At 46.0% G+C, this 16,915-nt stretch overlaps 1 protein-coding gene across 1 annotated transcript in view; it reads right to left on the bottom strand.

Moving 5' to 3' along the window:
• BRF1 (BRF1 RNA polymerase III transcription initiation factor subunit) overlaps window positions 1-16,915 on the bottom strand; it is a 379,514-nt gene that overhangs the window by 344,424 nt on the left and 18,175 nt on the right. The gene's annotated exons all lie outside the window — the stretch shown is intronic.

The following is a 16,915-nucleotide window of genomic DNA, read 5'->3' as shown; positions in this document are numbered from 1 at the left end:
GGCACCCTGGTTGGGAAACACTGTTTTAGAGTATAGGCACGCTCTCATGAAAACTATATAGACATAAGGAAGAAAAAAAAGTTGTAATTTCAATCTAAACACTGCCACCTAGTGTACAAATAATAAACTGCAACACATCTTGACTTACAAGACGTGTTGCAGAAGCTGGTGCGGCATGAAGATAGCGGTGTCTGGCAACTGCCCCTCAATCACAAACATGCTTGGTCAGATCAGTCGAGCATGCATTTGGGAGAAAAGGGTTAACCAAATGCTTGCTCTTAACCAAGAGGCAAAAGATTAGGCAAGATGAAGTCAAATATACCAAGTCCCATTCACAATAGAAGCCCAGTGGTTTGAGCTAATGCATATGGCTTTGTTAAGTTTAACTTTGCACAATTATTTATTTTACACTCAGTTTATCAAACAACGTTTGCAGTTTGGAATGTATTTAAAGGGAATGTGTCGGATGCAATGCATTTGCTGCCAAGAGCTGCAAAAGCTAAAGGTGGTTGTCAAACTTATAAGATTGCCTTTTTAATTCTTACCAAGGGTCAAGGTGGTGGGTCCGAGCTGCTTAACCCCTTAAGGACCGGGGTTTTTTCCGTTTTTGCATTTTCGTTTTTTGCTCCTTGCCTTTAAAAAATCATAACTCTTTCAATTTTGCACCTAAAAATCCATATGATGGCTTATTTTTTGCGCCACCAATTCTACTTTGTAATGACGTCAGTCATTTTGCCCAAAAATCTACGGTGAAACGGTAAAAAAAATCATTGTGCGACAAAATTGAAAAAAAAAACCGCCGTTTTGTAACTTTTGGGGGCTTCCGTTTCTGCGTAGTAAATTTTTCGGTAAAAATGACATTGTCTTTATTCTGTAGGTCCATACGATTAAAATGATACCCTACTTATATAGGTTTGATTTTGTCGGACTTCTGGAAAAAATCATAACTACATGCAAGAAAATTTATACGTTTAAAATTGTCATCTTCTGACCCCTATAACTTTTTTAATTTTTCGTGTATGGGGCGGTATGAGGACTAATTTTTTGCGCCGTGATCTGAAGTTTTTAACGGTACCATTTTTGCATTGATAGGACTTATTGATCGCTTTTTATTCATTTTTAAATGATATAAAAAGTGACCAAAAATGCACTATTTTGGACTTTGGAATTTTTTTGCGTGCACGCCATTGACCGAGCGGTTTAATTAATGATATATTTTTATAATTCGGACATTTCCGCACGCGGTGATACCATATATGTTTATTTTTATTTACACTTTTTTTTTATTGGAAAAGGGGGGTGATTCAAACTTTTAATAGGGAGGAGTTAAATGATCTTTATTCACTTTTTTTTTTGCAGTGTTATAGGTCCCATAGGGACCTATAACACTGCACACACTGATCTTCATCATTGATCACTGGTTTCTCATAAGAAACCAGTGATCAACGATTCTGCCACCTGATTGCTCATGCCTGGATCTCAGGCACTGAGCAGTCATTCGGCGATCGGACAGCGAGGAGGCAGGTAGGGGCCCTCCCGCTGTCCTGTCAGCTGTTCGGGATGCCGCGCTTAGCCGCGGCTATCCCGAACAGCCCGACTGAGCTAGCCGGCCACTTTCGGTTTCGCTTTTAGCCGCGCGGCTCAGCTCTGAGCGTGCGGCTAAAGGGTTAATAGCGCGCTGCGCGCTATTAGAGGCGGGTCCTGGCTTCACTATGACGCTGGGCCCGCCGTGATATGACGCGGGGTTACTGTGTAACCCCGCGTTATATCAGGAGAGCAGGACCAAGGACATACCGGTACGTCCTTGGTCCTTAAGGGGTTAAAGGGGTATTCCAGGATTTTTTTTTATTTGACTATGCTACAGGGGCTGTAAAGTTAGTGTAGTTCATAATATAGTGTCTGTACCTGTGTGTGACGGTTTTCTGACAATTCTTCTGTGATTTTCACCCCACTATTTATTTTTACCAGCATACAAAATGACTGTTGTCTCAGATTTTCCCAGGTTGCAATGCGACCGAGACCTGACTCACTAGTCAGCTGATGACAGGGAGCCTGTCTGCTTCAATGGGTGGAGCGATCGCTTGTGGGAGAGAGATCAATCTGCAACTAATGCAACAGCTGTAGGTACCCTGATTGAAAACCACAGGTCTTTTGAATGGATGCAGCTCATTTATGTTTCAATAGGTGGGGTGGCTGATGTGTGGGAGGGAGGAAAATGGAATTATGGGATTTGTAGGCAAAGAAGAAAACTCAAACAGGATATACCAGTTCACAGAAAGCTAGCCACAGTGTTATGATAATCTCCCAATATAGCCATTTAGCCCCAAGAAAGGTTCAGATCCTTCCTAAGCATGTCCATTACTGTCTGCCAGGTACGTATTAAAATGACCTAACGGTGGATAACCGCTTTAAGTGTCCCAGCATGGCACGCCTCCTTACTCTCCCTCACCGCAGAGCCCCGCATGAACTGATGTAGAGAGCCTCATAACAGTGTGTCTATCGCTATGTTCTGCTGTTCTCTGTAAGGGCAACATAACTTATGTGACAGGGTCCCTTAAAACGTTCTGGTCATTGAGAAGGTATAAGATGCTTTCTCCGCTTCCTTATACACTGCATTAGATCTTACATTTGCCATATCAACGTTTTACAGCTCTAAGAATGGCAAGAAAACTGAAATGTTTGGACTGAAGTAGGTAAATGCAGTGGGCACAGTGCTGCCTACACAACCATTCACTAACAAAGTGCCGTAACTGGAATCGCTACATTTACAGGGATTGTCCAGAGTCCCTATGACTCAAATGGGAGAAACTACAACAATTGACATAAATCTCGGAATTCGTGTAAAAGAAAAACTAAGTGTGAACATTCCCTAAATTGTCACAAATACAAACTTAAGCTTTTAAAGGGATACTCCACTGCCACAGCATTCAGAAAATTTTGTTCTGAACGCTGGATGCTGGCTGCGGGGGTCATGACGTCACGCCACGTGACATGCCGCCATGCCCCCTCCCATAGACTTGCATTGAGGGGGTGTGGCGTGACGTCATGACACCCACAGCCAGCGTTCGGAACAAAATGTTCCAAGCGCTTGGGCAGTGGAGTACCCCTTTAAAGAGTACCTGTCATTGTGTAGTCCCCATTGGCTGACTAACTTATCAACCAACCGACTAATCGATAATGAAAATAGTTGACAACTTTTTTTCATAATGGTTTACCTGACAATAAATCGATTAGTTGTTTCGGTCCTAGTACACAGTGATCCCACCAGCAGAATAGTGAGTGCAGCTCCGGAGTATAATACAGTCTTACCATAGGACTGCCAAAGAGTAGTCCAACAATGTTGGAAGGAGACAGTAATGGAGCATGCCCACGGTTGACCTATTCACTCTGGGGACAAGGAACCTTCGTTGTGGTTATCAGTGGTGGTCCCTCCAGTTGGAACCCCACTGATCAGATACTTGTCACCTATTCCACGGACAGGTGATTAGTTCTAGCTGTCTGATAGCCCTTTTAAGGAATGGAACATATTTAAGTTCTTCTATTACCTAAACTGTAAAATGTTCTCTAAAGGAGGACCTGCGCTTTAATGTGTATGTACACAGAAATCTGTGATGACAGAGACCATGTCTGTGGCTCTTTACAAGACGCCATTATAGTCTATAACCTAATACTAACCCACTTATCCTAAGTAATAAAAATAAACACCTCAGATCAGATCACACTAGATAGTGGCCTGAGACATAACTACAATATGGACATGCAGGGGTTAACTAATAGTTAACTATATTGAAATTAATAAAGTTTATAAAAATTGTAAAACAAAAATAGAGAAATAGACACACAGCCGCACATCCACAACTTGTATTTTGATCTACTTGCTTCTCAGCATAAATTCAAAAACAGGTTGTTTGTATCCATTTTGATCAAAAAGTACAAGCCCACTCGCCATGTCAAGGCCACCTAGTTAGAGTGGGTCCCTAACCTGACACTGGCGCAGCGCCGGGTGGCGACCACCGCCTCCGAAACACCATGCCCACACGGGGAACAACCCAGTGGCCAAGCCCCTGGGCCGCAACACCCCACAGACAAAGCATCACAGTAACAATCACCGCCGCAAGGCACCACACCACTGTCGAACAGCAGTGGGGCTGTCGGGACACTGGGTCATTTGCCCTGCGGGTTTGGTGTCGCAGGGGCAGTGATCGCCACCCGGCGCTACACCACTACTTTTTTTTACTTGTTTACCGAGTTGTTGCCATTTTTAGTGGCACTATTTTGTGCGTACATGTGATATTTTCATTTGAGTTTATAGAGAAAAACCAAAAAGTGGTCATTATGGAATTTTTTTTTTTTTTACATAGATAGCATATATAATACCCTGCAGTACAGATCTGAGTACAGATTGTTATGCACATCACTGTTAGGCTGAGTTCCCAACACATTTTTACAATACGGTTCCCGTATATATTTTTTATTTAAAAACTGTATGGAACCGTATTAAAAACCATATGCTTTGACTCTCCATTGAAAACTGTATGCCAAACGATGCATCTGATTGTGTCCGTTTTTCATCTTGTACGGTTTTGTCTGTTTTTTTCCCATACCTAAAACCGTAGCCTACCACGGTTTTTGGCCGGGTGAAAAACAGTATTGAAACTGTATACGTTTTTTTTTCAACATGGGAGTCAATGGGAACCGTACAGAACCGTAGGTGCGTACGATTCCATCCGGTTTGCACCGTACGTTTTTTGACTTTGCACATGCGCAGTGCACATCAAAAGTTTTTTTTCTTGGAATTTCAATCAAACAAGTAAAACTTTATTCATAATGTAGTGAAAAGTTAAAAACGTATGTTATTTTTGTCATCATCCAGAGCCCCCCTTTAGTTTTCTACTCACCTCCCCTCGGTGGGAAGGAAGGGTGAGCTGGTCCGGGCCATCTATGCTGCAGTGACCGTCCGGTGGGGAGGGTTAGTCGTTCCGGGCTGTCCATCTTCACCGGGAGGCCCTCTTCTCCACTCCGTTCCAGGCCCGGCCTCGGACTAGCGACGTTGCTTTGACGACGACGCACGGGGACGTTCATGCGCAGGGACGGACGTCCCTGTGCGTCATAGTCAAGGCAACATCACTGGTCCGGGGCTGGGCCCGGAGTGGAGAAGAGGGCCTCCCGGTGAAGATGGACAGCCCTGAACGACTAACCCTCCCCACCGGACAGTCCCTGCAGCATAGATGGCGGTGAGGTGAGTAGAAAACTAAAGGAAGGGTCTGGATGATGACGAAGGCCACAGTGGTCTTCAACCTGCGGACCTCCAGGTGTTTCAAAACCACAACTCCCAGCATGCCTGGACAGCCGATGGCAGTCCGGGCATGCTGGGAGTTGTAGTTTTGCAACATCTGGAGGTCCGCAGGTTGAAGACCACTGAGAAGGGATTGACAGGCGGAGAGTTCACTTGAGTATAAGCCAAGGGGGGTGTTTTCAGCACGAAAAATCATGCTGAAAAACTCGGCTTATACTCGAGTATATACGGTACATGTACTGTATTGCAGGACTGTGCACTAGTAAAGACTTCCATACAGACAGCCCCCTACCAGCTAACAAGCCAGGGACAGCGCTGCTTTACTGCTTAAGTCTATGAAGTACTATTGCTCGATACTGCCTGAGTTGTAATGGCAGAATGGCTGGCAGCCAGGCTGCGTGATCGATTTTCCCGTCCTGCAGTAATGGGTCTGATCAAGGTGCAGATATAAAGAGGTTTTCAAACTCCAATGACGGGAAAAGCTCAGAAGCTGATATTTACTTTGCATAATAAGGTCACCAGCGAGAGCCCAGACTCCTCACCAGACGCACGCAGTCACAAAGATCCATTTCCTGACATTTTTGTTGATTTTACGCTTATGTCAAGTTACGAAGAGCAAATCTAATTAGAAAATAGAAAACCAATACGACTCTTATTTATCATAGGCCCGGCTTTATAGAAAGCAACAGGCAGGGAAGATAACATGCAATATTAGGGACGGGACAATGCTTTCTATTCATGTCACACTTTGTACGGCTCTAAGTAGTAAACAAATGGCTGATATATATCCTATATTGCACTGGACTCAATGGGGTTAATGTTTGGTGGTTCATAAGCTCATATTAGGGAACAGCATTATATGCAATTGTCTCACATAATCATATTTGTTGAGTTGCTAAGGCTTTACTAACACTTGTGCCCTGTGCTTGGCGTATACTTGAGCCCTATGTCAGTCTCTGGCATCTCCCATAGACAATAAATGGAGCAGCAGGGCAGACATATAACCGCTGCTCTGATGTCCGGATAGGGGATAAGTGTTAATGCTCTCAAATAGGCACGGTCATTTTAATGTACCAGTTATTTTGGAACTACATCTTTGTAAGGGGATAAGATGTCTGATCTTGGCTGTGGCACCCCAGACATCCGATGCACGGAGCTAACTTCGCTCTGTGCCGGATGACTGGCGATGCGGGGCGAAGGCTCGTAATGTCACGGTCAAGCTCCGCTTGTGAAGTCATGGCCATGTCCCCTCAATGCAAATCTATGAGAACACCCCTGAGTAAGTCAACTTGGTGTGACGGAACACGTGGGCTCCAGTGGTCCTGTCCTGCATTGTTATACTCAGCTGCTCCTCCGTTTGCGGTTTGCTACTTCATTATTTGCACTTACCTTGTATTCTTATATTGTTATCGGCATTATTATATCTATTGGTCAGTGTATTGCGTGAATTTAGCACTGTGCACTTTTGTAGCAGCAGCGCTGTTGTTATCCTTATCAATTGTTGCAGGACAGGACTTGGGGTAAGGGGGTTCATGGCCCCTCCCCTGTTGTGTTTTGTCCCTTCACGGGTCTTTTTAAATGTTTTTAGATCTCCTTGTTTTCATCATTAAGTAATGTTATGAGTGTGTTTTTGTACAATAAAGATTATTCATTATATGATATTTCTGGGTGTGCACTGGAATACAGCTATTCTTTTTTCTTTTTTGCTATGATTTATTCTTTTACTGTAGGTGGCACCCAGTTTCATTATATTGGTTGAGCCCCCCCCCCCATCTTCCTTTTCTAATCTATGAGAGGGGGCGTGGCAGCCCTCAAATCCCCTACCATAGACTTGCATTGAGCGGGCGTGACTGTGACATCACCAGCCACCGACACTGCACTCGACGCTCTAAACGAACGCTGGGTGCAGCAGGGGGATCACGGGGGTCCCCAGCAGCGGAACCCCCATGATCAGATAGGGGATAAAAAGTCTAGGGTCGAGTACCCCTTTAACGCTACGATCTTTTAATCATCCTCAACCATATAATGCACTGAAATACTCGGATACAAACTGATGGTCTCCAACACAGCCTTATATACAGAAGCTTGTGGCAGACCCATGGGTGGACTGCAGGGTGCCCGTGGTCTGACACAAGAAGCCTCTTAGATGCTGCAGTCAAAGCTGGGATCAAATATTTTTCTTCTCCCAGACACCATATTACCTTTCAATAACCTAATATTTAATGACCAGGCAGCAGTAAGGCCGGGTTCACACAACAGACTTTCCGAGTGTAAGCTTTGAAATGATTCCGTCCTATTCAGATGAGCTACTTGTTGGCTTCCACAGTGAATGTTGGTTTTTCCGCATGCAACACGGGCAGATTTTCCACACCGAATTCTGTCCGCCACTATGAGCGGAAAAGACCAAAATTCTGTGCCAAAAACAACAACCAATTCGCTGGCAAGTAACAAGTAAACCCTGCTTTATAGTCTAGAGACCTGTTTAACCCAATACAGGGGCATTTTTAGTGGTCTGGAGATGTAAGGGTACGTTTACCCAGATTTTCCGTAAGTGGATTATGTTGTTACCCACAGACTTCAATGGGTAGCAACATAGCACACAAGCAGAATTTCATCTGCGGGAATCCCGAAGCAAATTGTTTACGAGTGAAAGTACCATAAGACTGGGTATGTAGGGAACTTTTTCCGAATTTTGGTGCAGACTGATAATCTGCAGCAAAATAGCGCACAATGCAAATTAATTGGATTTTTTCATAACTCATTCAGACAATGCAGAACAACTCAAGCACACAAAACCACCTGAACATAGATACCAGCTGCCCAGGTAACTCTGTATGTTCTTACTAGGGATGTCCCAATACCATTTTGTTACCGAGTACGAGTACCAATACTTTTAAGTACTCGCCGATACTGATACTTTTTTCTATGTCATGAGAATGGGAAAAAGGGGTGTTTGTTTAGTTTTTATTAGAGGAAGAGCTTTTTATTTTATATTTTATATATATATATATTATATATATATATATTATATATATATATATATATATATATATATGGGGTTAATTCACATTTATTAATTTATTTTAATTTTTTACACTTTTTTTTGTCCCCATAAGGCACTATTACATGCAATCTTCACATAGAGAGAGCCCCTATGGCTTCTTTATAATGCAAGCTTATGCTTTCATTAAAAAGAAACTGGCAGTGTCACCACAGCAATATCTAGAGTGCCTCAATTATAGAGCTTGCAATAAAAATTCCTGTTACTAAATCACTAAATTAGAGCCAGTAACCATCTGCAACAGAAATAAGGCAAACCATTATATGGCCAGTTACCTGTTGTACATGTGGACATGAGAAAATGATGCTACCAGACTCCTCTGGCCACCATCAACCCTTGAACATTACACGGGTTTCCACAGAATTCATAAAACTTTGTTCATGAACAGTTCAAAAGGACCAAATATATTACATAAATACATTTGTCTTGCTGGTAAGTATTGATCTTTTTGCTGATGACACAAAGATATGTAACAGGGTTGATGTTCCTGGAGAGATACGCCAAATGGAAAAGGATTTGGATAAAGTAGAATGGTCAGAACTCTGGCAACTAGAGTTGAAATGTGGATAAGTGCAAGATAATGCACCTGGGACATAAAAACCCTCGGGCAGAATACAGAATATGTGATATAGTCCGGACCTCAGTATCTGAGGAAAGGGATTTAGGGGGTCATTATTTCAGAAGACTTAAAAGTAGGCAGACAATGTAATAGAGGAGCAGGGAATGCTAGCAGAATGCTTGGATGTATAGGGAGAGGTATAAGCAGTAGAAAGAGAGAAGTGCTCATGCCACTGTACAGAGCACTGGTGAGACCTCACTTGGAGTATTGTGCGCAGTACTGGAGGCCGTATCTCCAGAAGGATATAAATACTCTAGAGAGAGTTCAGAGAAGAGCTACTAAACTAGTACATGGATTGCAGGATAAAACATACCAGGAAAGGTTAAAGGACCTTAACATGTAGAGCTTGGAAGAAAGAAGAGACAGAGGGGATATGATAGAGACTTTTACATACATAAAGGGAATCAACACGGTAAAGGAGGAGAGCATATTTAAAAGAAGAAAAACTACCACAAGAGGACATATTATTAAATTAGAAGGGAAAGGTTTAAAAGTAATATCAGGAAGTATTACTTTACTGAGAGAGTAGTGGATGCATGGAATAGCCTTCCTGCTGCAAATACAGTGCAGGAGTTTAAAGGGGTTATCCAGGAAAAAAAAATGTTTATATATCAACTGTCTCCAGAAAGTTAAACTGATTTGTAAATTACTTCTATTAAAAAATCATAATCCTTTCAGTACTTATCAGCTTCTGAAGTTAAGGTTGTTCTTTTCTGTCTAAGTCCTCTCTGATGACACCTGTCTCGGGAAACGCCCAGTTTAGAAGAGGTTTGCTATGGGGATTTGCTTCTAAACTGGGCGTTTCCCGAGACAGGTGTCATCAGAGAGGACTTGGACAGAAAAGGACAACCTTAACTTCAGAAGCTCATAAGTACTGAAAGGATTATGATTTTTTAATAGAAGTAATTTACAAATCTGTTTAACTTTCTGGAGCCAGTTGATATATATATATATATATATATATATATAAAAGTTTTTTCCTGGAATACCCCTTTAAGCATGCATGGGATAGGGATTGGGCTATCCTTTATATAATATAGTTATAGGTATAAGGTAGGGCTGCACGATATATCGCAAAAGCAATCAAATCACAATTTTTGCTTTTTGCGATATAGCCCCCCGAGAAAACTTGCGATTATCTGTTCGGGCCGGCTCACGTGTGCTGCTGCGGGCGTTGGCCGGTCAGAGCAGGTAAAAAGTCAGTGTTTCCCAACCAGGGTGCCTCCAGTTGTTGCAAAACTACCACTCCCAGCATGCCCGGACCTGCAAAGGTTGTCCGGGCATGCTGGTAGTTGTAGTTTCACAACAGCTGGAAGCAACCTGGTAGAAAAACACTGAGCTAAGTAAAAGGGCGCAGGGAGAAAAAAAAAAACTTCTGCTCACCTACTCCCAGTCCCTGCAGATGCCGTCCCTCTCCGTGCGGTCCAATGTCTCATCTCTTCTCCATACAAGCAGTAGGACCTTACCCTTTTCAGCCAATCACTGGCCACAGCGGTGTCACGTGTCAAGCCAGTGATTGGCTGATGGGGAAAGGTCTTTTTCAGCAGCAAACACGCCAGGGTTGGTAATTTGAAAACCACCTGGGAAACCTAGTGTACTGCAGCAGTACAAAATGTGACGGGGGGAAGATTGTGACAAGGGGTGGAGGGAAATGTGACAAGGGGTGGAGGGAAATGTGACAAGGGGTGGAGGGAAATGTGACAAGGGGTGGAGGGAAATGTGACAAGGGGTGGAGGGAAATGTGACAAGGGGTGGAGGGAAATGTGACAAGGGGTGGAGGGAAATGTGACAAGGGGTGGAGGGAAATGTGACAAGGGGTGGAGGGAAATGTGACAAGGGGTGGAGGGAAATGTGACAAGGGGTGGAGGGAAATGTGACAAGGGGTGGAGGGAAATGTGACAAGGGGTGGAGGGAAATGTGACAAGGGGTGGAGGGAAATGTGACAAGGGGTGGAGGGAAATGTGACAAGGGGGGGAGGGAAATGTGACAAGGGGGGGAGGGAAATGTGACAAGGGGGGGAGGGAAATGTGACAAGGGGGGAGGGAAATGTGACAAGGGGGGGAGGGAAATGTGACAAGGGGGGGAGGGAAATGTGACAAGGGGGGGAGGGAAATGTGACAAGGGGGGGAGGGAAATGTGACAAGGGGGGGAGGGAAATGTGACAAGGGGGGGAGGGAAATGTGACAAGGGGGGGAGGGAAATGTGACAAGGGGGGGAGGGAAATGTGACAAGGGGGGGAGGGAAATGTGACAAGGGGGGGAGGGAAATGTGACAAGGGGGGGAGGGAAATGTGACAAGGGGGGGAGGGAAATGTGACAAGGGGGGGAGGGAAATGTGACAAGGGGGGGAGGGAAATGTGACAAGGGGGGGAGGGAATGTGACAAGGGGGGGAGGGAATGTGACAAGGGGGGAGGGAATGTGACAAGGGGGGAGGGAATGTGACAAGGGGGGAGGGAATGTGACAAGGGGGGGGGGTGTGACAAGGGGGGGGGGATGTGACAAGGGGGGGGGGGAATGTGACAAGGGGGGGGGAATGTGACAAGGGGGGGGGGAATGTGACAAGGGGGGGGGGAATGTGACAAGGGGGGGGGGGAATGTGACAAGGGGGGGGGGAATGTGACAAGGGGGGGGGAATGTGACAAGGGGGGGGGAATGTGACAAGGGGGGGGAATGTGACAAGGGGGGGGAATGTGACAAGGGGGGGGGAATGTGACAAGGGGGGGGGAATGTGACAAGGGGGGGGGAATGTGACAAGGGGGGGGGGAATGTGACAAGGGGGGGGGGAATGTGACAAGGGGGGGGGGAATGTGACAAGGGGGGGGGGGAATGTGACAAGGGGGGGGATGTGACAAGGGGGGGGATGTGACAAGGGGGGGGGAATGTGACAAGGGGGGGGGAATGTGACAAGGGGGGGGGAATGTGACAAGGGGGGGGGGAATGTGACAAGGGGGGGGGAATGTGACAAGGGGGGGGAATGTGACAAGGGGGGGGGGGAATGTGACAAGGGGGGGGAATGTGACAAGGGGGGGGAATGTGACAAGGGGGGGGAATGTGACAAGGGGGGGGGAATGTGACAAGGGGGGGGAATGTGACAAGGGGGGGGGGAATGTGACAAAGGGGGGGGGGGAATGTGACAAGGGGGGGGGGAATGTGACAAGGGGGGGGGGAATGTGACAAGGGGGGGGGAATGTGACAAGGGGGGGGGAATGTGACAAGGGGGGGGAATGTGACAAGGGGGGGGGGAAATGTGACAAGGGGGGGGGAAATGTGACAAGGGGGGGGAAATGTGACAAGGGGGGGGAATGTGACAAGGGGGGGGAATGTGACAAGGGGGGGGGGGAAATGTGACAAGGGGGGGGAATGTGACAAGGGGGGGGGAAATGTGACAAGGGGGGGGAAATGTGACAAGGGGGGGGAAATGTGACAAGGGGGGGGAAATGTGACAAGGGGGGGAAATGTGACAAGGGGGGGGAAATGTGACAAGGGGGGGGGAAATGTGACAAGGGGGGGGGGAAATGTGACAAGGGGGGGGGGAAATGTGACAAGGGGGGGGAAATGTGACAAGGGGGGGAATGTGACAAGGGGGGGGAGAATGTGACTAGGGGGGGGAGAATGTGACTAGGGGGGGGAAATGTGACTAGGGGGGGGAAATGTGACTAGGGGGGGAAATGTGACTAGGGGGGGGAAATGTGACTGGGGGGGGGAAATGTGACTAGGGGGGGGAAATGTGACTAGGGGGGGGAAATGTGACTGGGGGGGGGGGATGTGACTGGGGGGGGGGAATGTGACTGGGGGGGGGGAAATGTGACTGGGGGGGGGGAAATGTGACTAGGGGGGGGAAATGTGACAGGGGGGGAAATGTGACAAGGGGGAGGGAAATGTGACAAGGGGGGAGGGAAATGTGACAAGGGGGGAGGGAAATGTGACAAGGGGGGGGGGAATGTGACAAGGGGGGGGAAATGTGACAAGGGGGGGGAAATGTGACAAGGGGGGGATGTGACAAGGGGGGGATGTGACAAGGGGGGGATGTGACAAGGGGGGGGATGTGACAAGGGGGGGATATGTGACAAGGGGGGGGGAATGTGACAAGGCGGGGGAATGTGACAAGGGGGGGGAATGTGACAAGGGGGGGGGAATGTGACAAGGGGAGAAATGTGATGGGAGAAGATGTGACTATGAGGGGAGAATGTGACAGGGGGAGATAGAAATTAAATGGGGAGATGTGAAATTTGTGGTAGGCATTAAATGGGTGGATAGTTGTAAAATGGAGGAGATTGGACATGAAATGGCGTGATTTCACCATTTATTTATTATATTGCATCACATATCGATATTGCAATATTTAGGCCCATAATCGCAAATTTTCCCCATATCGTGCAGCCCTAGTATAAGGTTATCCATTATATAAAGGTAGGGACAAGGACGATTCAAGTATTCAGAATATCGGGAAGACTAGACGGGTCTAATGGTTCTTATGTGCTGACACATTCTATGTTTCTATGATGTAAAGTCTTTAAAGGGGTACTCCACTGGAAAATATTTATTTTTTATTTTTATTTTTTTAAATCAACTGGTCCCAGAAAGTTTGTAAAGGACTTCTATTAAAAAATCTTAATCCTTCCAGTACTTAAGCTGCTGTATGATCCACAGTAAGTTCTTTTCTTTTTGTATTTCCTTTCTGTCTGACCACAGTGCTCTCTGCTGACACCTCTGTCCATTTTATGAACAGTCCAGAGTAGGAGCAAATCCCCATAGAAAACCTATCCTGCTATTTACAGTTCCTAAATGGACAGAGGTGTCAGCAGAGAGCACTTTGGACAGAGAGAAAGGAAATGAAAAAAGAAAACAACTTCCTGTGGATCATAACAGCAGCTGATAAGTACTGGAAGGATTGAGATTTTTTTAATAGAAGCAATTTACAAATCTTTTTAACTTTCTGGCACCAGTTGATTTAAAAAAAATAAAATAAATGTTTTCCACTGGAGTACCCCTTTAAACCATAACCTTTTTTTCCACATTTTGTTAACTTGCGCCTTTAACCCCACCAAGACGAAGGGCGTACGGGTACGCCCTTGCATCCTGGTACTTAGAGGACAACTGCAGTGCAATATACACTTATCCCCTATCTACAAGATAGGGGATAAGTGTTTGATCGCGAGAGGGTCCGACCGCTGGGACCCCCCTCGATCTCCCTAACGGGGCGCCGCCATTAGTGCTCATGGTGACGTAGCGTCGACCTAGAGGTCGACGGTGACGCCCCGTCTCCTCCCCGTCCCCATACAGTTCTATGGGGGAGAAGGGGAGGCACGAACGCTGCCTCCCCGCCTCTCCCATAGAGATGTATGGAGGAGGCGTGCCGGCTGCAACGTCATGCTGCGGCCGGCACGCCCCCTGCACGGGACAGCCGCAGCCCCGTACAGGAGATCACAGGGGGTCCCAGCGGTCTGACCCCCCGCGATCAAACACTTATAGGGGATAAGTGTTAATCACGCTGCAGATGTCCTTTAAGGAATGAGGGCGTACCTGTACGCCCTGATCCCGTTAACAGGGTTTAAACCGCTCTCACGCTTTAAACCCGGTGGGTCCCGGTTGCTACAGGCAGCAAGGACACACGGTTAATGCCGGGCACCGCCGACACAGTTAGCCCTGCATTTTAGAAGCCGCAATCAACTTTGATCGCGGCATCTAAAATGCAGGGCTAACTGTGTCAGTAGCTTAGTGGAGCTGATCGAGACAACCATGGCAACATCGCGAGTCCTGATCGGCTGAGTGGAAGCGCAGGAGGGCCCTTATGTGCCTCCTCACAGTCCGATTGGTCGTCTGCTGCTCTTAGCCTGAAGAGCAGGCTAGAGCAGCAGAGCACTGATAACACTGATCAGTGCTATGCTATGGCATAGTATTGATCAGTGTATGCAATCAAAAGATTGCATTTAATAGTCCCCTATGGGGACTAATGGTGTAAAAAAAAAAAAATTAAAAAAAAGGTATAAAATTGAATTAACCCCTTCCCTAATAAAAGTTAGAATGACCCCCTTTTCACATTTTTTTTATAAAATAATGTCATAAAAAATTTAATTAAAAAAAACATGTGGTACCGCTGCGTGCATAAATGTCTGAACTATTAAAATATCAGGTTAGCTAAACCACGCGGTCAATGGCGTACACGTAAAAAAATACCAAATTCCAAAATTGTGCATTTTTGGTCACTTCATATATCATTAAAAAAATGGATAGGAAGCCATCAAAAAGTCCCAACAAAATAAAAATGGTACCGATAAAAACAATAGACCACGGTGCAAAAAAATGAGTCCTCAAATAGTCCCATAATAGGGGACAGAAGATGACAATTTTAAACATACAAATTTTGGTCCATGTAGTTATAATTTGTTTTAATGTAGTAAAATAAAGCCTACATAAATTGGGTATGGACCTACAAAATAAAGATAAGGTGTCATTTTTACAGAAAATTGCACTGCTTAGAAACAGAAGCCCACCAAAGGTAAAACCGCATTCTTTTCTCAATTTCACCCCATAAAAATATATTTGTGTGTTTTGCGTTTTTTATTTAACGATTGATGTCATTACAAAGCACAATTGGTGATGCAAAAAACAATCCTTTATATGGGTCTGTAGGTGCAAAATTGAGAGCGTAATGATTTTTAGAATAGGAGGAGGAAAAAACGAAAGTACAAACACGAAAATTGGTATGGAAAGCTCAAGTCATGGCTAAAAAGGAGTAGTCCAGTGCTGGAAAACTTATCCCCTATCCCAAGGATAGGCCAGATAGCAGGTGTCGACCACCGCACAAAGCGGCGGCTGACACGCCCCCTCAATACAGCGCTATGGAAGAGCCGGAGATTGCCGAAGGTAGAGTTGTATTGAGGGGGCATTTCCCCCGTCGCTTTCTGCGGTAGTCGACACGCCCTCTTCCCGCAGGCTGCCGGGGCCACTATCCTTAGAATAGGGGATAAGTTTTTCAGCACTGGACTACTCCTTTAAAGAGAAACAGGCAGACTGTTTACCTGCAATAAACCCAATAAACTGCGTTATAGAGCAGGTAACCAGCTTAATAAAGAGGGTTTACTAACATTATTCACTGTAGCAGTTGCAGAGATATGGCATTTTTTCTTTTACTTCTGTTGGCCTGCTGTGCCAAAGGAGGCAGGGAGACCGCTTGCCAAGCTTCCCTGCCTCTTCAATACTCACTTTCCAGTCGTCCCTGAATAAGCAAATTTCTTTACTCTTGCATCACTATGAGAGCCTTCCGGGGGTATGCGCTCTGCTCTCTGAGCAGAGTGCAGGCACTGCTGCCTTTCTACACACACAAGGCAGCAAAGCCTACACTCTGCTTACCAGAGACCAGAGTGCTCACCCCGGCAGGCTAGTAAATATATTATTTTATAGCGATACCACATGTTTATTTTTATTTACACAGTTTTTTTTATGGGAAAAGGGGGGTGATTTGAACTTTTATTAGGGAAGGGGTTAAATGACCTTTGTTAACTTTTTTTTTCCACTTTTTTTTTTGCAGTGCTATAGCTCCCAGAGAGCTACAGCACTGCACACACTGATCTCCTATGCTGATCCTTGCAGAGCCATAGCTCTGCACGGATCAACGAGATAGGGGCTCGATTGCTCAAGCCTGTAGTTCAGGCTTGGAGCAATCAAACCCCGATCGGACGCCGCGGACACAGGTAAGGAGACCTCCGCCTGCGTCCCAGCTGATCGGAACATCGCGATTTTATCGCGATGTCCCGATCAGCCCGACTGAGCTGCCGGGAAGTGTTTACTTTCGTTTTCAGACGCGGCGGTCAACTTTGATCGCCGCGTCTGAAGGGTTAACAGCGCGCAGCACAACGATCGGTGCTGCGCGCTGTTAGCCCAGGGTCCCCGCTTTGATTAGCAGCCAGGACCGACCCGGTGTTATGTGGGGTCACGG

The sequence above is a fragment of the Hyla sarda genome, chromosome 11 (assembly GCF_029499605.1).
Source record: "Hyla sarda isolate aHylSar1 chromosome 11, aHylSar1.hap1, whole genome shotgun sequence".
NCBI classification, from domain to species: Eukaryota; Metazoa; Chordata; class Amphibia; order Anura; family Hylidae; genus Hyla; species Hyla sarda.
This window is presented reverse-complemented; position numbering and strand designations above follow the sequence as displayed.